The 24,132-nt window shown below is 46.2% G+C and overlaps 1 protein-coding gene and 1 long non-coding RNA gene across 3 annotated transcripts in view; both read left to right on the top strand.

The window, feature by feature from the left end:
• Positions 1-24,132, top strand: part of il17rd (interleukin 17 receptor D) — a 76,578-nt gene that overhangs the window by 7,661 nt on the left and 44,785 nt on the right. The gene's annotated exons all lie outside the window — the stretch shown is intronic.
• On the top strand, positions 14,752-15,606 carry LOC127932119 (uncharacterized). The gene is made up of 3 exons (XR_008144146.1): positions 14,752-15,006; positions 15,089-15,416; positions 15,458-15,606. It is a non-coding gene; the product is annotated as an uncharacterized LOC127932119 (long non-coding RNA).

The raw sequence follows: 24,132 nt of genomic DNA, 5'->3' as shown, positions 1-24,132 counted from the left end.
ATGTCTTCCACACATCTGCTCCTTCTTGCCATGGAAAACAGAATAGATATCCCACTGGGAGGATGTGTTCATTTGTCTCAGCCTCTGCCCTCTGCCCCTGTCTGCTGTGTTTTCTAGAGTGTCAGCCCTGCTCTGCCATGGTCTGTGTATCTACAAGGGGGGTCAGCCACCCTCTGTCCCCGTCTGTGTATCTACAAGGGGGGTCAGCCACCCTCTGTCCCTGTCTGTGTATCTACAAGGGGGGTCATCCATCCTCTGTCCCCGTCTGTGTATCTACAAGGGGGGTCAGCCACCCTCTGTCCCTGTCTGTGTATCTACAAGGCGGGTCAGCCACCCTCTGTCCCAGTCTGTGTATCTACAAGGGGGGTCAGCCACCCTCTGTCCCAGTCTGTGTATCTACAAGGGGGGTCATCCATCCTCTGTCCCCGTCTGTGTATCTACAAGGGGGGTCAGACACCCTCTGTCCCCGTCTGTGTATCTACAAGGGGGGTCAGCCACCCTCTGTCCCAGTCTGTGTATCTACAAGGTGGGTCAGACACCCTCTGTCCCCTTCTGTGTATCTACAAGGGGGGTCAGACACCCTCTGTCCCCGTCTGTGTATCTACAAGGGGGGTCAGACACCCTCTGTCCCCGTCTGTGTATCTACAAGGCGGGTCAGACACCCTCTGTCCCCGTCTGTGTATCTACCAGGGGGGTCAAACACCCTCTGTCCCCGTCTGTGTATCTACAAGGCGGGTCAGACACCCTCTGTCCCCGTCTGTGTATCTACAAGGCGGGTCAGACACCCTCTGTCCCCGTCTGTGTATCTACCAGGGGGGTCAGACACCCTCTGTCCCCGTCTGTGTATCTACAAGGCGGGTCAGACACCCTCTGTCCCCGTCTGTGTATCTACCAGGGGGGCAGACACCCTCTGTCCCCGTCTGTGTATCTACAAGGGGGGTCAGCGACCCTCTGTCCCCGTCTGTGTATCTACAAGGGGGGTCAGCCACCCTCTGTCCCAGTCTGTGTATCTACCAGGGGGGTCAGACACCCTCTGTCCCCGTCTGTGTATCTACTAGCGGTCGACCGATTAATCAGAATGGCCGATTAATTCGGGCCGATTTCAAGTTTTTCGAACAATTGGAAATCGGTATTTTTGGGCGCCTATTTTCCGTTTAAATTTTTTTAATAATTATAACTAGGCAAGTCCGTTAAGAACACACTCTTATTTTCAATGACGGCCTAGGAACAGTGGGTTAACTGCCTTGTTCAGGGGCAGAATGACAGATTTTCACCGTGTCAGCTCGGGGGATCCAATCTTGCAACCTTAGTTAACTAGTCCAATGCAATAACGACCTGCCTCTTTCTCTTTGCACTCCACAAGGAGACTGCCTATTACGAGAATGCAGTAAACCAAGGTAAGTTGCTAGCTAGCATTAAACTTATCTTATAAAAAACAATCAAACTACACATGGTTGATGATATTACTATTATCTAGCGTGTCCTGCGTTGCATATAATCTGACTGAGCATACAACCATACAAGTATCTAAGTATCTGACTGAGCGGTGGTAGGCAGAAGCAGGTGCGTAAACATTCATTCAAACAGTACTTTCTTTGCGTTTTGCTCTTTGTTGTGCATCAAGCATTGCGCTGTTTATGACTTCAAGCCTATCAACTCCCGAGATGAGGCTGGTGTAACCGAAGTGAAATGGCTAGCTAGTTAGCGCGAGCTAATAGCGTTTCAAACGTCACTCGCTCTGAGCCTTCTAGTAGTTGTTCCACTTGCTCTGCATGGGTAACGCTGCTTCGAGAGTGGCTGTTGTCGTTGTGTTGCTGGTTCGAGCGAGGAGAGGTAGTGAGAGGGAGGTAGTGAGTGTGAGAGGGAGGTAGTGAGTGTGAGAGGGAGGTAGTGAGTGTGAGGGAGGGAGGTAGTGAGTGTGAGGGAGGGAGGTAGTGAGTGTGAGGGAGGGAGGTAGTGAGTGTGAGGGAGGGAGGTAGTGAGTGTGAGGGAGGGAGGTAGTGAGTGTGAGAGAGGTAGTGAGTGTGAGAGAGGTGTAGTGAGTGTGAGAGAGGTGTAGTGAGTGTGAGAGAGGTGTAGTGAGTGTGAGAGAGGTGTAGTGAGTGTGAGAGAGGTGTAGTGAGTGTGAGAGAGGGGTAGGTAGTGTCTGGTTTACGTGAGGGAGAGGAGGGGAAGGTTTCAAAGCTGGAAAAGCCATCAGCTTTACAGAGAAGCTCCAGCTTTCATGGAAGGACTGTGCCTTGTAAAGGCATGAGTGTTAAATGCATGTGTTCACTTGGCATCCCTCCTCCTGAGGGTAGGTAGGGAATTATTCACTGCTGCAGGGATTTGTCTTCCAAGGAGGCCCACATGTTGTTCAGTGTGTGTGCTCATTCCTCCGTGTCTAAGCACATGTTTTCTCATGTGTGTTTGTGTGAGAAACCTGGCCTCCCCTCGGGTAAAAAATAGGCCCTCTGTTTACTAAAAAGATCCAATGAGTTCTTGCTCAGTAATGTCATAGCATATGGTAGTATTTCAGACTGAGAGGCAGGCCTGCGACAAATGGTTTGTGTCCCAAATGGCACCCTATTCCCAGTACAGTTCACTGCTTTTGACCAGGGCCTATAGTGCTCTGGTTAAAAGTAGTGCAGTAGGTAGGGAAAAGGGTGCCATTTGGGATAAAGACATTGTGATGGGAGTGAAACAGGAAAGGCATTAAGGAAAACAAAGCTAGGGAAGGATGAACATCAAGCCGTACTTAGATTGCGTTCCAAATGGCACACTATTCTCTACATAGTGCACTACTTATAACCAGAGCACTATAGGTCCTGGTCAAAAGTAGTGTACTATATAGGGAATAGGGTGCCATTTGGGACTCAGGCAGACTGCCTGGCCTGCAGCATTTGATCAATGGCTGTGGAGCAGAGGCCCCTCATCAGACTAGAGCTGTCTGTGCCCCCACATACCTCCCATCATACCCCTCTGGGGTTTCTCTGTGTACACACCAGTCACAGACTGAGGCACAAGTCACAAGAAAGTAGTCCATGATCAGATAGGTTTTACTCCTATATTCAAATAACTGAAATGAGAGTTGTGCAACGTTTACATAGTTTGGAGTGCAATACAGTTACTGCATGTTTATAGTTTTATTTAATTAAATACAGTATATTTGCCAAACATACAAGCCTGTGATTTTTCTGTTTTGCTTGTTTTTCTCTAATTACCGAAAACCGTCAGGAGGAGTCATAGCTTGATACTCAGTTTTTGTGTGTGCGCTCGCCCGCCCTCCTGCCTACGTGTGTACAAAACATACGTGTGTGACAGAACTCTTCCACAAAGTGACCTTTTCTAGTCCCAAACGTGCATTAAACATCAACACTTGCCCTGTTTCCTCATCAGGCTGACTCAGAGGCTTTTTGATCTCTCTCTCTCTCTCATGTTTGAAAGGACGTCCACATTTTCAGGATGTTTCTAATTGCCTCCCTTCACATTAAAACACTCGCTCCGGGAGAAGTATAATTACACAAATTTGGGAAACTGATACCTGGGTCATTGATTCCATGTGGGCACCTTAGGCTAGATGGGGCTGACTGGGGAACGAAACAGCAACTTCACAACTACATGACCAATCTATTGGAATATTAATGCATTTGTCTTCTATTGTGAATATTAATGCATTTGTATTCTATTGTGAATATTAATGCTAGGCTCCAATGGAAATAGGACATAATGTAACTTTAAGGCAACTGTTTACTTATTCAACCTCCTCTTATTCCTGAACCAGAGTTAGTCTGGATTTCATGTGATAAATGCCTATTCATGTTCTTACATCCACACAGGATGAACTGAACAAAAAAAGTAGAAAATTAGAATGTATCCTCTCAGAAAATGAATGTGACGTTTAAGACCTCCATTAAATTGCCATTAAGGCTGGTCTGTCAGTGAGGGGAATGTATGGAGGTTTGACAGGGGTCTACGGAGCGGTTTCCTAAACCAGAGGAGCAAACTGGGCCTCCAGTGAAGCATATTCCAGGAGGGCACACACATACAGTTGAAGTCAGAAGTTTACATACAATTCCTGACATGTAATCCTAGTAAAAATTCCCTGTTTTAGGTCATTTAGGATCACCGCCTTATTTTAAGAATGTGAAATGTCATAATAATAGTAGAGAGAGTGATTTATTTAAGCTTTTATTTCTATCATCACGTTCCCAATGGGTCAGAAGTTTACATACCCTCAATTAGGATTTAGTAGCATTGCCTTTAAATTGTTTAACTTGGGTCAAACATTTTGGGAAGCCTTTCACAAGCTTCCCACAATACGTTGAGTGAATATTTGCCCATTCCTCCTGAGAGAGCTGGTGTAAATGAGTCTGGTTTGTAGGCCTCCTTGCTTGCACACACTTTTTCAGTTCTGCCCACAAATTTTCTATGGGATTGAAGTCAGGGCTTTGCGATGGCCACTCCAATACCTTGACTTTGTTGTCCTTATGCCATTTTGTCACAACTTTGGAAGTAAGCTTAGGGTCATTGTCCATCTGGAAGACCCATTTGAGACCAAGCTTAAACTTCCTGACTCATGTCTTGAGATGTTGCTTCAATATATCCACATAATTTTCCAGTCCCTCCTGCAGCAAAGCACCCCCACAACATGATGCTGCCACCCCATGTGCTTCACGGTTGGAATGGTGTTCTTCGGCTTGCAAGCCTCCCCCTTTTCCTTCAAACATAACGATGGTCATTATGGCCAAACAGTTCTATTTTTGTTTCATCAGACCATTTCTTCAAAAAGTACGAGGACATTTCTCCAAAAAGTACGATCTTCGTCCCAATATGCAGTTGCAAACCGTAGTCTGGGTTATTTCTGGCAGTTTTGTAGCTGTTGCATCTTCCTTGCTGAGCGGCCTTTCCGGTCATGTCGATATGGGACTCGTTTTACTGTGGATATACATGTAGATACTTTTGTACCCGTTTCCTCCAGCATCTTCACAAGGTCCTTTGCTGCTGTTCTGGGATTGATTTGCACTTTTTGCACCAACGTACGTTCATCTCTAGGAGACAGAACACGTCTCCTTCCTGAGGGTATGATGGCTGCGTGGTCCCATTGTGTTTATACTTGCATACTATTGTTTGTACAGAGGAACGTGGTACCTATAGACGTTTGGAAATTGCTCCCAAGGATAAATAGTCAACTTAATGTATGTAAACTTCTGACCTACTGGAATTGTGACACAGTGAATTATAAGTGAAATAGTTTGTAAAAAATTGTTGGGAAAATGACTTGTGTCATGCACAAAGTAGATGTCCTAACCGACTTGCCAAAACTATAGTTTGTTAACAAGAAATTTGTGGAGTGGTTGAAAAACAAGTTTTCATGACTCCAACCTAACCTCCAACCGACTTCAACTGTACGTATACATAAACACAATCATGCACGCATACACACACGTGTACATACACACACGTACACAGTATTGATTTGGTGGGACCAGAGAGAGAGGGAAAAGAGAAGAGTGAGTTATGATGAATTAGCATTAATAGACCTTGATAAAGGACACAACGGCAATTGTCCCAGAACAAAAGGTTGGGAATGTGAAATGGGAGCCACATGTTGGGGTAATGAGAACAGCATGGTGGGTAGGTACTGGAGAGGAGAGCAGGGTACTGATTAGTACAGCCCTGCCCTGTTGGAGGAGATGACCTCATTTCCTTCTGCCCACAGCCTGGGCTGGGGCTGGGGTTAGAGAAAGAACCATGATGGTCGGATAAGGGCTGGGGTTAGAGAAAGAACCATGATGGTAGGATAAGGGCTGGGGTTAGGTGAAGAACCATGATGGAAGGATAAGGGCTGGGGTTAGAGAAAGAACCATGATGGTAGGATAGGGGCTTGGGTTAGGGGAAGAACCATGATGGTAGGATAAGGGCTGGGGTTAGGGGAAGAACCATGATGGTAGGATAGGGGCTGGGGTTAGGTGAAGAACCATGATGGTAGGATAGGGGCTGGGGTTAGGTGAAGAACCATGATGGTAGGGTAGGGGCTGGGTTAGGTGAAGAACCATGATGGTAGGATAGGGGCTGGGGTTAGGTGAAGAACCATGATGGTAGGATAAGGGCTGGGGTTAGAGAAAGAACCATGATGGTAGGATAGGGGCTTGGGTTAGAGAAAGAACCATGATGGTAGGATAGGGGCTGGGGTTAGAGAAAGAACCATGATGGTAGGATAAAGGCTGGGGTTAGGGGAAGAACCATGATGGTAGGATAGGGGCTGGGGCTGGGGTTAGGTGAAGAACCATGATGGTAGAAAAGAGCTGGGTCTGGGGTTAGAGGAAGAACAATGACGAATAACAGACCACTGGGGTAGGGGTTGGGATGGGGCTAAAATATAGTTAAGGAAGGGTTAGGGGGAGCGCTGAAACCAGCATGGTCATCTATGGTAGGGGCTGGGTTAGGGGTTGTATGGGTAGAGTTAGTGGTGGAATTATCATACCAAGACAGCCTGGGTAAATATCTGTTTGAAAGACTCGGTACCAGAAGTATCTACAATGTGTGAACTGTCCACTATTCAGCTTTCAAGCCACATAATCCCAATTTCTCCTCTAGAACTCTTGTTAAGCATCCCATAAGAAGGACCCTTCAGCCCCACCTACCCTCAGGCATAATCTTCTATGATTATTTATCCTAAATAAACACACAGTTTAACCTTCCATTATTTAATCAAACAATCCCAAGTGTGAGAGTAATCAAATGTTGCATACTCTCGTTCTTTCTCCGTTTGTTGTTTTGTGTTCCTGGTGATTTGTTGGACAAAAAGAAAAACAAACAAACCCACTTCACTCTATGACCAGTTAATTTCAGCCTCTCCCTCTGGGATAACAGTACCACGGTAACTGAGACTCTGGTTTTTCACTTAAAATGTGTGCCAAACAAAAAACATTGATTTAAAAGTTTCACAAACCATACAACTCAGGGACTACTTTTAACAATTTCCACCGACATTTTTACAGAAACACATTTACTGGAAGAACTGTGCAGATGGGAAGTTTGGTAACAGAAGTTTGGTAACAGAAGTTTGGTAGTGTCCACGTTTGTGTCCACGTTTTCTCAAAACTGTTGCTGTAGATATCTGCTTGATTCAAAGGTTTCTGCCGAAAGAATGGGGTGTCAGCTATGACATCACACATCGACTTTGAAAAAAATCTACACTGAACAAAAATATAAACGCAATGTGTAAAGTGTTGGTCCCATGTTTAATGAGCTGAAGTAAATGATCCCAGGAATGTTCCATATGCACAAAAAGCTTATTTCTCTCAAATATTTTGCACAAATGAGCATTTCTCCTTTGCCAAGAAGATCCATCCACCTGATAGGTGTGGCATATCAAGAAGCTGATTTAAACGGCATGATCATTACCGAGGTGCACCTTGTGCTGGGGACAATAAGAGGCCATGCTAAAATGTGCAGTTTTGTCACACAACACAATGCCACAGATGAGGGAGCGTGCAACAAGACTGCAGGAAAGTCCACAGGAGCTGTTGCCAGAAAACTACATGTTAATTTCTCAACCATAAGCCACCTCCAATGTCATTTTAGAGAATTTGTACGTCCAAAACAATACGTCCAACTTGGCCTCACAACCTCAGACCACATGTATGGCATCGTGTGGGCGAGCAGTTTGCTGATGTCAACGTTGTGAAAAGACTGGTGGCGTTATGGTATGAGCAGGAATAAGCTACAGACAACAAACACAATTTTATCGATGGCTGTTTGAATGCACAGAGATACCGAGAATAGATCCTCAGGCCCATTGTCGTGCCATTCATCCGCCACATCACCTCATGTTTCAGCATGAAAATGCACGCCCCCACGCCGCAAGGACCTCTACACAATTCCTGGAAGTTGAAAATGTCCCAGTCCTTCCATGGCCTGCATACTCACCAGACATGTCACACATTGAGCATGTTTGGGATGCTCTGGATCGACGTGTATGACAGCGTGTTCCAGTTCCAACCAATATACAGCAACTTCACACAGGTATTGAAGCGGAGTGGGTCAACATTCCACAGGCCACAAGCAACAGCCTGATCAACTCTATGTGAAGGAGATGTGTCACGCTGCATGAGGCAAACGGTGGTCACACCAGATACTGACTGGTTTTCTGATCTACAGCCCTATCTTTTTTTAATGTATGTGTGACCAACAGATGCATATCTGTATTCCCAGTCATGTGAAATCCATAGATTAGTGCCTAATGAATGTAATTTAGTAAAATCTTTGAAATTGTTGCATTTATTTTTGTTCACAATATTTTGGTTATTGAACTACAGTAAGTGAAGTGGGTTTACACCCGGTAACGGAATGGCAGTAAAATAATTTCATCATGGGTCCCTGATTTGTACTATACAGAAATGCATAATTATTGATATGAATGACATTCTCTTCATGGTGATGTGCCCTAAGTAAGTACACAAAGATATAGATATGCAATATCCTCCTTTGCATATCTGGGTATTATTCTACACACTGGTTACTACCGTGGCGGCAGCGTAGCCTAGTGGTTAGAGCGTTGGACTAGTAACCGGAAGGTTGCGAGTTCAAACCCCCGAGCTGACAAGGTACAACTCTGTCGTTCTGCCCCTGAACAGGCAGTTAACCCACTGTTCCCAGGCCGTCATTGAAAATAAGACTGACTTGCCTGGTAAAATTTAAAATTACAGTGTGTTCAGAAAGTATTCACACCGCTTTGACTTTTTCCACATTTTGTTATGCTACAGCCTGAATTTAAAATTGATTCAATTGTGTCACTGATCTGAACACAATAACCCATCATGTCAAATAGGAATGTTGTTCGTAGAACATTTTTGAATGTAATAAATTGATAAATGAATGATACAAATTGCACAGCTGAATGCATTCAACAAAAATATGGCTTCCACATTTAACCCCTCTAAATCAGAGAGGAGCCTTAATCGACAGCAGTTGTTTTTGCTGAATTAACTTTCTTGCTCATGGGTAGAACAACAGATGTTTACATTTTCCCAGCTTTGGGATTTGAACCAGTGACCTTTTGGTTACAGGCCCAACACGCTTAACCGCTAGGCTACCTGCCTCTGATAACTTGAAATGTCTTGAGTCAATAAGTATTCAACCCCTTCGTTATGGCAAGACTAAATAAGTTCAGGTGAAAAAATCTGCTTAACAAGTCACATACGTTGCATGGACTCATTCTGTGTTCAATAATAGTGGCTAACATTTGTTATGACTACCCTGTCTCTGTACCGCACACATACAATTATCTGTAAGGTCCCTCAATCGAGTAGTGAACAAGGCACTTAATTTCTGTGCCACAATATTACTTAACTTTTTGTTCAAAATACAAAGTGTTATGTTTGGGGCAAATCCAACACAACACATCACTGAGTTCCACTCTTCATTCACCTTTCAGCTGGACAATAACCCAAAACACAAGGCCAAACTGGAGTTGCTTACCAAGGCGAATTTTCCTGAGAGACGTAGTTACAGTTTTGACTCAAATCAGCTTGAAAATCTATGGCAAAACATGAAAATGGCTTTCTAGCACTGATCAACAGCCAACTTGACAAAGCTTGAATAATTTCTTAAAGAATAATGAGCAAATATTGTGCAACCCAGGTGTGCAAAACTTTTAGAGACTTACCCAAAAAGACTCACAGCTATAATGACTCTTAGAGACTTACCCAAAAAGACTCACAGCTGTAATGACTGTTAGAGACTTACCCAAAAAGACTCACAGCTGTAATGACTCTTAGAGACTTACCCAAAAAGACTCACAGCTGTAATGACTGTTAGAGACTTACCCAAAAAGACTCACAGCTGTAATGACTGTTAGAGACTTACCCAAAAAGACTCACAGCTGTAATGACTGTTAGAGACTTACCCAAAAAGACTCACAGCTATAATGACTCTTAGAGACTTACCCAAAAAGACTCACAGCTGTAATGACTGTTAGAGACTTACCCAAAAAGACTCACAGCTGTAATCGTTGCCAAATGTGTTTCTAACATGTACTGACTGTCCTTTGGGTGGTGAACAATTATTGATACACACGGAAACTGCAGTGCTGCAGTTCTTGACACAAATCGGTGCACCTGGCACCGGCTACCATACCCCGTTCAAAGGCACTTACATTTTTTGTCTTGCCCATTCACCCTCTGAATGACACACATGCACAATCCATTTGTCAATTGTCTCAAGGCTTAAAAATCCTTCTTTAACCTGTCTCCACCCCTTCATCTACACTGATTGAAGTGGATTTAACAAGTGACATCAATAAGGGATCACCTGGTCAGTCTATTTCATGGAAAGAGCAGATGTTTTGAATACTCAGTGTATATAAGCCTTAATAAATATAATAACTTTTAATTTGACACCCAATTTGACCTATGAACTATACATGTTGTTGCTCATGGGTCCTTTTGAATGGAAATGACATCTCTCTCAGCAGACTGATCAGATGATAACACTGTAAGAATCACAGCCAGGGTTACAGCCCCAGCTGGGCTGTCATTGCTTATATTTTACCTCTAGTTCTTTTTAGAGTGACACAATTTTAATTTGAAAAACATATATAAATCTTTAAATCTTTTTTTGTTTGTACCTACCAAATCTCTTTCGATATCCACAACTGTCTAATGCCATGTATAGAGATATTGCTTTGACTGCATTCAAATACATGTTTGATAAGCCGTGTAATTGATATTTCACAGATGCTAAAAATGGCATTTTATTCATGTTTTTTTTTTAACATTTTAAATCTCTTTTGATATGTGTGTTGTCTGTTTTTATTTCTGATAAACAACCATGTCTCTCACCTGGAATGGTTCCACAAACAAGGTCTTTCCTGTCACTTTTCAAAGGTAGGGGGATTCGTAGCTATAGGTCGAATGGGATTAGTTGAACCTTACAACACATACTATACGTCCAAAATGTTAGTGGTTGATTAAGACCAAGTCCCCACCCCCCAACTAACTTTCCTATCTCCCTCCCTACCTCCTTCCTTCCTTCCTCTCTCTCCTACCTACCCCCTCTCCTCCTACTACCCTCCGTCATTCTCCTTCCTCTCTCTCCTACCTACCCCCTCTCCTCCTACTACCCTCTGTCATTCTCCTTCCTCTCTCTCCTACCTACCCCCTCTCCTCCTACTACCCTCCATCATTCTCCTTCCTCTCTCTCCTACCTACCCCCTCTCTTCCTACTACCCTCAGTCGTTCTCCTTCCTCTCTCTTCTACCTGCCCCCTCTCCTCCTCCTACCCTCCGTCGTTCTCCTTCCTCTCTCTCCTACCTGCCCCCTCTCCTCCTACTACCCTCCGTCATTCTCCTTCCTCTCTCTCCTACCTACCCCCTCTCCTCCTCCTACCCTCCGTCGTTCTCCTTCCTCTCTCTCCTACCTACCCCCTCTCCTCCTACTACCCTCCGTCATTCTCCTTCCTCTCTCTCCTACCTACCCCCTATTCTCCTTCCTCTCTCTCCTACCTACCCCCTCTCCTCCTCCTACCCTCCGTCGTTCTCCTTCCTCTCTCTCCTACCTACCCCCTCTCCTCCTACTACCCTCCGTCATTCTCCTTCCTCTCCATCTATTCCACCCTAGGGGTAAGTTGTAATTTAAGTGTAATTAATCAGTGTTTGGGAAGTCGCAACGAGGTCTGCATTCTATTCATCAAATGACAGATGATGGTGTAACATGTATTCCCCCAAAAAAAAAAAAATGAAAAGGGTGGAAAATTCAGGAGAAGAGTGGGTTGGATGTAAGGATGAGGGCCAAGGGGGTGTAGAGATGGGGGGGCAGAGCAGTGGCGGGGGATCAAACAAATAGTTGCCTTTTTTACAGATTTCTTTTAACATTTGTAGCTGGTTTGTGTGGAGTTGTCTCCATATGTTGTGCGGTTAATAGTCTATTTAAAGAGAACTACTTGTAACTCTGCTGGATCTGCTCTGTTCCTCTTCAACTAATTACACATGTTGTGAGGTTATAGGATGCCAGAAAGAAAAACAAGTCTTCTTTAATCATCCTGGCTCCTTTGAACACTTTGAGCAACTGTGACCAACCAACAAACAATGTATCTCTTGGCCATTAACTACACTATAATTTTGGCCAACTAAACTTCAGTCCTAGAGAGTGTACTTAGCATAGGGGCCTGTGTTTAATGAAATTCAATGAGGGTGAGAGACGCACATGTTCCCCAAACCGAACAAGCAACTTGAAAGGTCTTTCTGGGCAGATGGGTTCGGGAAGAAGTCTGGTGTGTGTGTGTGTGCTGCAGATTATATAATTATTGTTATTATTGAGAGAAGAGCAGGAAGGAACACCTGGTTCAGATATGTCTGGTTCAGATATGTCTGGTTCAGATATGTCTGGTTCAGATATGTCTGGTTCAGGCAGTTGGGGAGGAGGACGCCCATAGCAGACCTGGGTTCAAATTCTATTTGAAATCATTTAAAATACTTCAGCTGTGCTTGGTTGAGCTTGTCTGTCGCAGTAGATCAAATAGAAAAGTCTCAAAGCTGCAAACCCTGCCCACCTGCACACTCCAGACAGGCTAAAGCAAATAGTATTTGAACCCAGGTCTGGCCCATAGACAGACTGCAGGTCCTGCTCTCTATCTGCTGCTGAGAGGCTGCACACTCCTTATCATTATGCCCTGTACTGGACAAAGGCATACAAAGCTCTTCTAAAGCCCAAATATTGTCTGCATGGTGGTGCAGGTTGAGTGTCGCATGAGTGTCAAATCAAACTTTATTGGTCACGTACACAGGTTTACAGATGTTATCGCAGGTGCAGCTAAATTATTTTGTTTCGAGCTCCAACATTGCAGTAATACCTTGAACATAATAAACAGCTCTCTATCCACTGGATGTGTACCAAACTCACTAAAAGTGGCAGTAATAAAGCCTCTCTTGAAAAAGCCAAACATTGACCCAGAAAATATTAAAAACTATCGGCCTATATTGAATCTCCCATTCCTCTCAAAATAAAAATAAAAAGCTGTTGCACGGCAAATCACTGCCTTCAAGAAAACAAACAATGTATACGAAATGCTTCAGTCTGGTTTTAGACCCCACCATAGCACTGAGATTGTACTGCGTGAAGGTGGTAAATGACCTTTTAATAATGTCAGACCGAGGCTCTGCAGCTGTCCTCGTGCTCCTAGACCTTAGTGCTGTTTTTGATACCATCGATCACCACATTCTTTTGGAGTAATTGGAAACCCAAATTGGTCTACACGGACAAGTTCTGGCCCGGTTTAGATCTTATCTGTCGGAAAGATATGTTTGTGTCTGTGGGTGGCCTGGTCCTCTGACAAATCAACTGTAAATTTTGGGGGCCTTCAAGTGTCAGTTTTAGGACCACTATTGTTTTCATTATATATTTCATTCAGAAACATAATGCTAATTTTTACTGCTATGTGGATGACACACAGCTGGACATTTCGATGAACCATGGTGAAGCCCTGAAATTGCCCTCCTTGGAAGCCTGTGTTTCAGACATAAGGAAGTGGATTGCGGAAAAATGTTCTACTTTTAAACTTGGACAAAACAGCGATGCTTGTTCTAGGTCCCAAGAAACAAAGAGATCTTCTGTTGAATCTGACAATTAATCTGTGTGGTTGTCTAGTCGTCTCAAATAAAACTGTGAAGGACCTCTGCATTACTCTGGACCCTGATCTCTCTTTTGACGAACATATCAAGACTGTTTCAAGGACAGGTTTTTCCATCTGTGTAACATTGCAAAAAATCAGAAACTTTCTGTCCAAAAATGATGCGGAAAAATGTATCCATGCTTTTGTTACCTCTAGATTAGACTACTGCAACGCTCTACTTTTCGGCTATCTGGATAAAGCACTAAATAAACTTCAGTTAGTGCTAAATATGGCTGCCATAATCTTAACTAGAACCAACAAAAATATGATCATATTACTCCAGTGCTAGCCTCTCTACACTGGCTCCTGTTAAGGCAAGGGCTGATTTCAAGGTTTTACTGCTAACCTACAAAGCATTACTTGGGCTTGCTCCTACCTATCTTTCCGATTTGGTCCTGCTGTACATACCTATACGTACACTACGGTCACAAGACAGTCACCTTGGGTTGTGCCGTGGGGGAGATCTTCGTGGGCTATACTCGGCCTTGTCTCAGGATGGTAAGTTGGTGGTTGAAGACATCCCTCTAGTGGTGTGGGGCTGTGCTTTGGCAAAGTGGGTGGGGCTATATCCTGCCTTTTTGGCCCTGTCCAGGGGTATCGTCTGACGGGGCCACAGTGTCTCCTTACCCCTCCTGTCTCAGCCTCCAGTATTTATGCTGCGGTAGTTTGTGTCGGGGGGCTAGGGTGGAGGGACCATTTCAGGTCTTAATTGATGTGCACACAGAGGAACTTTAAGCTTTTGACCCTTCACTGCTGCCCCATCAATGTGGATGGGAGCGTGCTCTCTCTCTCTGCTGTCTCGTGTAGTCCACGTGCAGCTCCTTCATTTTGTTGACGCTAAGGGAGAGGTTATTTTCCTGGCACCACTCTGCCAGGGCTCTCACATCCTCCCTGTAGGCTGTCTCATTGTTTTTGGTAATCAGGCCTATCACTGTCACATGGGTGAATAGGGAGTACAGGAGGGGGCTGAGTCTGCACCCCATGTATGGCCCCCGTATTGAGAATCAGTGTGGCGGAGGTGTGGTTGCCTACCTTCACCAGTTGGAGTCGGCCCGTCAGGAAATGCAGGACCCAGTTGCACAAGAGGGGTTCAGACCCAGGGCCATGAGCTTAGTGATGAGCATGGAGGCACTAGGGGGTTGAAGGCTGAGCTGTAGTTGATGAACAGCATTCTTACATAGGTATTCTTCTTGTCCAGGTGGAATAGGGCAGTGCAATGGCAATGATCTGAAATTGCAACTCAGCTTTGTCCTTGTACTGTTATTTTGCCTCTGATTGCCTTACGGACGTTGTAGATGGTCTGTTTGTACAGGTCCATGTTCCCAGTCACCTTGTCATGGTCTGTTTGTACAGGTCCATGTTCCCAGTCACCTTGTCATGGTCTGTTTGTACAGGTCCATGTTCTCAGTCACCTTGTCATGGTCTGTTTGTACAGGTCCATGTTCTCAGTCACCTTGTCATGGTCTGTTTGTACAGGTCCATGTTCTCAGTCACCTTGTCATGGTCTGTTTGTACAGGTCCATGTTCTCAGTCACCTTGTCATGGTCTGTTTGTACAGGTCCATGTTCCCAGTCACCTTGTCATGGTCTGTTTGTACAGGTCCATGTTCCCAGTCACCTTGTCATGGTCTGTTTGTACAGGTCCATGTTCCCAGTCACCTTGTCATGGTCTGTTTGTACAGGTCCATGTTCTCAGTCACCTTGTCATGGTCTGTTTGTACAGGTCCATGTTCCCAGTCACCTTGTCATGGTCTGTTTGTACAGGTCCATGTTCTCAGTCACCTTGTCATGGTCTGTTTGTACAGGTCCATGTTCCCAGTCACCTTGTCATGGTCTGTTTGTACAGGTCCATGTTCCCAGTCACCTTGTCATGGTCTGTTTGTACAGGTCCATGTTCCCAGTCACCTTGTCATGGTCTGTTTGTACAGGTCCATGTTCTCAGTCACCTTGTCATGGTCTGTTTGTACAGGTCCATGTTCCCAGTCACCTTGTCATGGTTAAATGTGGTGGTTCAAACTTTCACCTTTGCACTAATGCACGGTTTTTGATCCACGGTTTTTGATCTGGATAAGTTGTAATCGTCACAGTGGGAACAACATCCTCTATGCACTTCCTGATGAACCAAGTCATAGTCACGTATACATCGATACTATTCTCAGAGGTGACTCGAAAAATGTCCCAGTCCGCGTGATCAATACCATCTTGTAGCAAAGATTCTGATTGGTCAGACCAAAGTTGAACAGTCCTTACCATGGGAGCTTCCTGTTTTAAGTTTCTGCCTATACTTTGGGAGAAGCAGAATGGAGGTGGGATCTGATTTGCCAAAGGGGGGCTTACATACATCTGTCCCGGAAGAGAGAGTAGCAATGATCCAGGGTCCGTGTTGCGCGTGTAGCACAGGAAAGTTGTTCAGATTCCCTTTATTAAAGTCTCCGGCTACAATAAATGCTGATTCAGGATATGCGGTTTCCAGTTTGCACATAGTGAAGTGCCTTGAGCCATTGTGGTGTTGGCTTGGGGGGGAATATACACAGCAGTGACGATGACTGAAGAAAATTATCTTGGGAGATAATGCGGTTGGCATTTGATGGTAAGGTATTTCAGATCAGGAGAACAAAAGGACTCGAGTTACATTAAACAGAGTATGTCACAGGCCCCGATGTCTCTCTGGAAGGAGATTCTTGCCCCGAGCTTGTCTACTTTATTGTCCAGGGACTGAACGTTAGTGAGTAATATACTCAGAAACAGTGGATGGGATGCACGCCTCCTGAGTCTGACTAGGCCCCACTCCTTCTACCTCTTCTCCGGCGTCAGGGTTTGTGTGCAGCCCCTGGGATGAATAGAGCTGCCTCGGGTAGTTCAAACAGGATCCAGGTCAGGGAAGATGAATTTCTGCTCACATTTCTGGTGATTTCTTCCTGGCTATAGATAATAATACAATAAACATTCGGAGCAAATAATGTAAATCCTGAAAAGTTGTCTTGGAGCTAGAAACATGTCTTTATTTCAATAACACCACCTGCCTGTTTTCTCTCTCTTAACTCATTCAGTAGTATCTAGGAGTCCTATTTAAGTGGATGACATGGGTCCCCCCCCTACACCATGTAAAGTAGTGGGTCCCACCCATACACCATGTAAAGTAGTGGGTCCCCCCCCTACACCATGTAAAGTAGTGGGTCCCCCCCCTACACCATGTAAAGTAGTGGGTCCCCCTACACCATGTAAAGTAGTGGGTCCCACCCCTACACCATGTAAAGTAGTGGGTCCCACCCCTACACCATGTAAAGTAGTGGGTCCCACCCCTACACCATGTAAAGTAGTGGGTCCCACCCCTACACCATGTAAAGTAGTGGGTCCCACCCCTACACCATGTAGAGTAGTGGGTCCCACCCCTACACCATGTAAAGTAGTGGGTCCCACCCCTACACCATGTAAAGTAGTGGGTCCCACCCCTACACCATGTAAAGTAGTGGGTCCCACCCCTACACCATGTAAAGTAGTGGGTCCCACCCCTACACCATGTAAAGTAGTGGGTCCCACCCCTACACCATGTAAAGTAGTGGGTCCCACCCCTACACCATGTAAAGTAGTGGGTCCCACCCCTACACCATGTAAAGTAGTGGGTCCCACCCATACACCATGTAAAGTAGTGGGTCCCCCCCCCCTACACCATGTAAAGTAGTGTGTCCCACCCCTACACCATGTAAAGTAGTGGGTCCCACCCATACACCATGTAAAGTAGTGGGTCCCACCCCTACACCATGTAAAGTAGTGAGTCCCACCCCGACACCATGTAAAGTAGTGAGTCCCACCCCGACACCATGTAAAGTAGTGAGTCCCACCCCGACACCATGTAAAGTAGTGAGTCCCACCCCGACACCATATAAAGTAGTGGGTCCCTCCCTACACCATGTAAAGTAGTGGGTCCCACCCCGACACCATGTAAAGTAGTGGGTCCCACCCTGCACCATGTAAAGTAGTGGGTCCCACCCATACACCATGTAAAGTAGTGGGTCCCACCCATACACCATGTAAAGTAGTGGGTCCCACCCATACACCATGTAAAGTAGTGGGTCCCACCCCTACACCATGTAAAGTAGTGGGTCCCCCCCCCCCTACACCATGTAAAGTAGTGGGTCCCACCCATACACCATGTAAAGTAGTGGGTCCCACCCCTACACCATGTAAAGTAGTGGGTCCCTCCCCTACACCATGTAAAGTAGTGGGTCCCACCCCTACACCATGTAAAGTAGTGGGTCCCACCCCTACACCATGTAAAGTAGTGGGTCCCACCCCTACACCATGTAAAGTAGTGGGTCCCACCCCTACACCATGTAAAGTAGTGGGTCCCACCCATACACCATGTAAAGTAGTGGGTCCCCCTACACCATGTAAAGTAGTGGGTCCCACCCCTACACCATGTAAAGTAGTGGGTCCCACCCATACACCATGTAAAGTAGTGGGTCCCACCCCTACACCATGTAAAGTAGTGAGTCCCACCCCGACACCATGTAAAGTAGTGAGTCCCACCCCGACACCATGTAAAGTAGTGAGTCCCACCCCGACACCATGTAAAGTAGTGAGTCCCACCCCGACACCATGTAAAGTAGTGAGTCCCACCCCGACACCATGTAAAGTAGTGGGTCCCTCCCTACACCATGTAAAGTAGTGGGTCCCACCCCGACACCATGTAAAGTAGTGGGTCCCACCCTGCACCATGTAAAGTAGTGGGTCCCACCCATACACCATGTAAAGTAGTGGGTCCCACCCATACACCATGTAAAGTAGTGGGTCCCACCCATACACCATGTAAAGTAGTGGGTCCCACCCATACACCATGTAAAGTAGTGGGTCCCACCCCTACACCATGTAAAGTAGTGGGTCCCCCCCCCTACACCATGTAAAGTAGTGGGTCCCACCCATACACCATGTAAAGTAGTGGGTCCCACCCCTACACCATGTAAAGTAGTGGGTCCCTCCCCTACACCATGTAAAGTAGTGGGTCCCTCCTATTAATAATCATTTTTATTATGATCAGAACTATTTCAGTAGGAAGTGTAGGTAAACTTTACCAGTTGATCCAAGAAGACCAAATAACCCCCTTTCCTCTCCTTTCATCTCCTTTCCTCTCCTTTCCTCTCCTTTCTTATCCTCTCCTTTCATCTCCTTTCCTCTCCTTTCCCTTCCTTTCCTCTCCTTTCTTCTCCTTTCCTCTCCTCTCATTTCCTCTCCATTCCTTCTTGTCCTCCTCCCCCTCCCAACTCCAGAGAGTATGGTTAATATGTTATTAGTCCTGCCCGGCCGAGCCCCCTGTGTCCTCTATAACCCTATAATATTCAGAGAGCTTTGTGACCGAGGCCTGACCCTCCTGCTCATGCTCAGCCAACAACTTGAATGCCCGTTCATCTGCCACGTGGGATGCAGACAGTTATTGGCACCACACCACCACCACCATGCCAGCCCCTCTCACCCGAAACTGTGCATTTGAAGTTTTAAAGATGCTAGTTGATTCTTGAGGCCATTTGACACACGGGGAGAAGAGGGAGAGAGAAGAGGAGAGGGGGAGGACATCAATCAGAAGGAAGGGAAGGAGTGCTGGAGTCTTCCCTCTCCCTGGCAGCCAGGCAGCCAGGCAGGCAGGCAGGCAGGCAGGCAGGCACCAAACCAGCATCCTGTAGTAACAGGAACAAAGGCCTGGCCTGTATATGGGGGCTGTAAAAGGCCATTGTGTAGGGAGGGAGGGTGGGTGTCGTACAACTTGTAGCAGGCTTATTAGGAGGTGTTATGTCAAACCCCCCCTAAACACACACACACACACACACACACACACACACACACACACACACACACACACACACACACACACACACACACACACACACACACACACACACACACACACACACACACACACACACACACACACACACACCATGGCCTGTTCCAAAGGTGTGATACTGTGGTCAGGGGGCTTACAGCCTGCTGATTGGATACAGGTGTGGCGGGTGGTGAGGCCCTGTTGCAGGTGTGTGTGTGTGACCAGCCTCCTGCTGAGAGCAGGGTGTTAAACTCCAGGACGGCAGGCCCGGCAGCCCATTAGTACAAGCTCAAGGCACCGCTCCGACACTTCATTCCCCTGCTAAATGAGAGATTGGGGAGATCCCGCCTTCCTCTCTGTAGCAGTAAACATTTAGTTTAGTTAGTAGCCAGCTAGGTAACTTCCTCAGAAAATGTGTCTTCTAACACTTTGAAAATGCCTTGAGCAACATTCGTTTGACCCCAAATATTGTCAGGTTTTTTCTCCCTGTAAGTAAGACTACGGGTGTGTTTTTAGCCCAACGTGGTAGACAGAGAGACGGAAAGGAATAGAGTGGGGGGAAAAGAGTGTGTTGAAATATGGGAGAACCTGTTTAAGAGACGAAGACCGTGTTATATGACCTCGTGTGATGAATAGGTAATGTTTGGGTTGAAAGCACAGGGAAGTGAGTGATGAGGATGGTGGATACCTCATCTGATGGCTCCTCCTGTTCAGCCATGGTGGTCTAGTCTCTAGCCGCTCCCCCTCTTTCTGCTTCACTTCAAGCACAAACATCTGGAGGTGCAGGTCGGTGACTCGGGCAGGGAGAGGTGGGAGTTTGTGTGTGTGTGTTGATGGGGGGAGCGGGGTTTGAACTGGTTGGGGGCCTCATCAATACACATCCTGAGAGGGGGAGAGAAACAGGCAGATTTCACATAAATCACATCCTGAGAGGGGGAGAGAAACAGGCAGATTTCACATGAATCACATCCTGAGAGGGGGAGAGAAACAGGCAGATTTCACATAAATCACATCCTGAGAGTGGGAGAGAAACAGGCAGATTTCACATAAATCACATCCTGAGAGGGGAGAAACAGGCAGATTTCACATAAATCACATCCAGGAAACAGGCAGATTTCACATAAATCACATCCTGAGAGGGGAGAGAAACAGGCAGATTTCACATAAATCACATCCTGAGAGTGGGAGAGAAACAGGCAGATTTCACATAAATCACATCCTGAGAGAGGGGGAGAGAAACAGGAAGATTTCACATAAATCACATCCTGAGAGGGGGAGAGAAACAGGCAGATTTCACATAAATCACATCCTGAGAGGGGGAGAGAAACAGGCAGATTTCACATAAATCACATCCTGAGAGGGGGAGAGAAACAGGCAGATTTCACATAAATCACATCCTGAGAGGGGGAGAGAAACAGGCAGATTTCACATAAATCACATCCTGAGAGGGGGAGAGAAACAGGCAGATTTCACATAAATCACATCCTGAGAGGGGGAGAGAAACAGGCAGATTTCACATAAATCACATCCTGAGAGGGGGAGAGAAACAGGCAGATTTCACATAAATCACATCCTGAGGAAACAGGCAGATTTCACATAAATCACATCCTGAGAGGGGGAGAGAAACAGGCAGATTTCACATAAATCACATCCTGAGAGGGGGAGAGAAACAGGCAGATTTCACATAAATCACATCCTGAGAGTGGGAGAGAAACAGGCAGATTTCACATAAATCACATCCTGAGAGGGGGAGAGAAACAGGAAGATTTCACATAAATCACATCCTGAGAGGGGGAGAGAAACAGGAAGATTTCACATAAATCACATCCTGAGAGGGGGAGAGAAACAGGCAGATTTCACATAAATCATGCCTTGACGTCAATGGAAGATTTGAGCAAAAATGAAGTTGCACATGTTGATATCCAGTTAGGACTCAGGTCTTTGTCAATTTGGTAGGTGAATAAATAAACCATTGAAAATTCTGCACCATTAAATGTAGTAAGGCGCACGGCAAGCGGTACCGGAGCGCTAAGTCGAGGTCCAAAAGGCTTCTTAACAGCTTCTACCCCCAAGCAATAAGGCTGCTGAACAGCTAATCAGAGGGCTACCCAGACTATTTGCATTGCCACCCCCCCCTGCCCCCTTCTTTTACACTGCTGCTACCTTCATGTACATATTACCTCAATTACCCTGACTAGCCGGTACATTGACTCTGTACCGGTACCCCCTGTATATAGCCTCGCTATTGTTATTTACTGCTGCTCTTTAATTATTTATTACTTTTATTTCTTATTTTTCACCTAACATGTATTTTTTTTTAACTGCGCTGTTGGTTAAGGGCTTGTAAGCATTTCACTGGAATACCTGTTGTATTTGGCACATGTGACTAATAACATTTGATTTGAACTCACTCACACGCATCTAGCACTGCGATGCGGTCTAAACCGGGTTAGATCCCGGGCTGTACAGTATCGCAACAGACCGTGATCGGGAGTCCCATAGGGTGGCGCACAATTGGCCCTGCATCGTCCGGGCGAGGGAAGGGTTTGGCCCTGCATCGTCCGGGCGAGGGAAGGATTTGGCCCTGCATCGTCCGGGCGGGGGAAGGGTTTGGCCCTGCATCGTCCGGGCGGGGGAAGGGTTTGGCCCTGCATCGTCCGGGCGGGGGAAGGGTTTTGCCCTGCATCGTCCGGGCTAGGGAAGGGTTTGGCCCTGCATCGTCCGGGCTAGGGAAGGGTTTTGCCCTGCATCGTCCGGGCTAGGGAAGGGTTTTGCCCTGCATCGTCCGGGCTAGGGAAGGGTTTTGCCCTGCATCGTCCGGGCTAGGGAAGGGTTTTGCCCTGCATCGTCCGGGCTAGGGAAGGGTTTTGCCCTGCATCGTCCGGGGCTAGGGAAGTGTTTAGCCGGGGGGAGCTTTACAAGTATGCCGTTATTGTAAATAAGAATTTCTTCTTAACTGACTTGCCTAGTTAAATATAGGTGAAATAAATAAAATCTAAATTCAATTGAACTACTTAGGCCTCACAGTAACAAGGCTTAACTGTGTTATAGTTTCCCAGACTTTGTCTTTTTCCCTAGTTGGGGTTCATTTTGTGGCATGTTGTCTCAGAGATGAGGGCTTCCTTTTCTTACATAGAATGATGGAAATGAGAAGATATCTGATATGCAAGGCTGCCAGTGCCAGCCAGCTATACAGCCAGTCAGCCAGTCAGCTATCCAGTCAGTCAGCTATCCAGCCAGCCAGCTATACAGCCAGTCAGCCAGTCAGCTATCCAGTCAGCCAGCTATACAGCCAGTCAGCCAGTCAGCCAGCTATACAGCCAGTCAGCCAGTCAACTGTCCAGTCAGCCAGCTATACAGCCAGTCAGCTATCCAGTCAGCCAGCTATACAGCCAGTCAGCTATCCAGTCAGCCAGCTATACAGCCAGTCAGCCAGTCAACTGTCCAGTCAGCCAGCTATACAGCCAGTCAGCCAGCTATACAGCCAGTCAGCCAGTCAACTGTCCAGTCAGCCAGCTATACAGCCAGTCAGCCAGCTATACAGCCAGTCAGCCAGCTATCCAGTCAGCCAGCCAGTTATCCAGTCAGCCAGCTATACACCCAGGCAGCCAGTTATCCAGTCAGCCAGCTATACGCCCAGGCAGCCAGTTATCCAGTCAGACAGCGATACAGCCAGTCAGACAGCTATACACCCAGGCAGCCAGTTATCCACTCAGCCAGCTATACAGCCAGTCAGCCAGTTATCCAGTCAGCCAACTATATACCCAGCCAGCCAGCTATCCAGTCAGCCAGCTACAGTGGGGCAAAAAAGTATTTAGTCAGCCACCAAATGTGCAAGTTCTCCCACTTAAAAAGATAAGAGGCCTGTCATTTTCATCATAGGTACACTTCAACTATGACAGACAAAATGTTTGTTATATACCCTTTGTTAACAATGACAGAGGTCAAATGTTTTCTGTAAGTCTTCACAAGGTTTTCACACACTGTTGCTGGTATTTTGGCCCATTCCTCCATGCAGATCTCCTCTCGGGCAGTGATGTTTTGGGGCTGTTGCTGGGCAACACAGACTTTCAACTCCCTCCAAAGATTCTCTATGTGGTTGAGATCTGGAGACTGGCTTGGTCACTCCAGGACCTTGAAATGCGTTGCCCAGGCAGTGTGTTTGGGATCATTGTCATGCTGAAAGACCCAGCCACGTTTCGTCTTCAATGCCCTTGCTGATGGTAGGCTTTGTTACTTTGGTCCCAGCTCTCTGCAGGTCATTCACTAGGTCCCCCCGTGTGGTTCTGGGATTTTTGCTCACCGTTCTTGTGCTCATTTTGACCCCACGGGGTGAGATCTTGCGTGGAGCCCCAGATCGAGGGAGATTATCAGTGGTCTTGTATGTCTTCCATTTCCTAATAATTGCTCCCACAGTTGATTTCTTCAAACCAAGCTGCTTACCTATTGCAGATTCAGTCTTCCCAGCCTGGTGCAGGTCTACAATTTTGTTTCTGGTGTCCTTTGACAGCTCTTTGGTCTTGGCCATAGTGGAGTTTGGAGTGTGACTGTTTGAGGTTGTGGACAGGTGTCTTTTATACTGATAAAAAGTTTGAACAGGTGCCGTTAATGCAGGTAACGAGTGGAGGACAGAGGAGCCTCTTAAAGAAGTTACAGGTCTGT

The sequence above is a fragment of the Oncorhynchus keta genome, chromosome 10 (assembly GCF_023373465.1).
Source record: "Oncorhynchus keta strain PuntledgeMale-10-30-2019 chromosome 10, Oket_V2, whole genome shotgun sequence".
In the NCBI taxonomy this organism is placed as follows: Eukaryota; Metazoa; Chordata; class Actinopteri; order Salmoniformes; family Salmonidae; genus Oncorhynchus; species Oncorhynchus keta.
The sequence above is the reverse complement of the archived record's forward strand: the minus strand, read 5'-3'. Positions and strand labels throughout refer to the sequence as shown.